The sequence below is a fragment of the Nanorana parkeri genome, unplaced genomic scaffold (genome assembly GCF_000935625.1).
Source record: "Nanorana parkeri isolate BGI_ZX_2015 unplaced genomic scaffold, ASM93562v1 scaffold1380, whole genome shotgun sequence".
Lineage (NCBI taxonomy): Eukaryota > Metazoa > Chordata > Amphibia > Anura > Dicroglossidae > Nanorana > Nanorana parkeri.
Window position 1 is genome coordinate 97,365 of NW_017307648.1, and position 940 is coordinate 98,304.

The 940-nt window shown below is 51.6% G+C and overlaps 1 protein-coding gene across 1 annotated transcript in view; it reads left to right on the forward strand.

The window, feature by feature from the left end:
• Positions 1-940, forward strand: part of LOC108797993 (gastrula zinc finger protein XlCGF26.1-like) — a 10,086-nt gene that overhangs the window by 2,331 nt on the left and 6,815 nt on the right. The window lies entirely within an intron of this gene.

Below are 940 nucleotides of genomic sequence, written 5' to 3' on the forward strand. Positions count from 1 at the left end.
CAAACCTGTGGGTGAAGGTAAAAAAAAAAGTGTGGGGGAGGGGTGGAAAAGAGAAATTAGGTTCCAGAGCTGCCACTGTAATGTGTGGCCCTCTGGTAGGCAGGGCCGGGTGCTACCACTAGGCAAACCAGGGCGCACTAGCCGTAGCCGCGACCACTCACCCCCATCTATTTCCAATTGCCAAAGCCAATAGCAGGCTGGCTGTTGCACCCGCCCACTAAGAAGAGGAGCGGAACTCAGAGACAACTTTTCTCTCTCTGGTCCGCTTCCCTGTTAGTGGGTGGGGTTGCAATAGCCAGCCTGCTATTGGCTATGTCAAATTAAATTACATCCACCTGACGCCTGCGGAAGCTAGCCGGCAGGAGAATATGGCTGCATGTGCAGGGGGGTGGGGATCAGGGGTTGCGCCGCGGAAGAGGGCCTGGGGGTGGTACAGGTGGCTGGTCTTGCCTAGGGTGCAAAATAGTCTAGCACCGGCCCCGCTGGTAGGCCTTCCAATGCTATCATTAAAACAAAGACAAAATGACCTGTGTGGCATAGATGACTAATGTTAGGGCCACGAAAGCAAAGTTTAAAAAAAGTGGGATTGTGGCCCCTATCACCCAGGTGTTTAAAAAAACAACAACTAATTATATGTGAATAGAGGTGTGTGGTGACTGCCATGTACCTGTCTCTCTGGGGCGGATTTGCTGGTTCTTTCTGCTTTTTGTCTTTCAGGTGACAAGCCGCCTGCTGTTGCTAGGAAGATTTACCTCAGTTGCTGGACAGACCTTCAGGTCAGCCGAGCACAGGATTGGTGACAGACTTTTGGCGGGAAAACAGCTGAGCAATGAGTGTAACCTTTCCACTCTCTATAGTCACTCCTGTCAGTGGGCGGGGTCAGCAGTTACCTCAGGACTGCCAGCTGGACTCACCTCTGGATTATCTTTACAATTCCTTT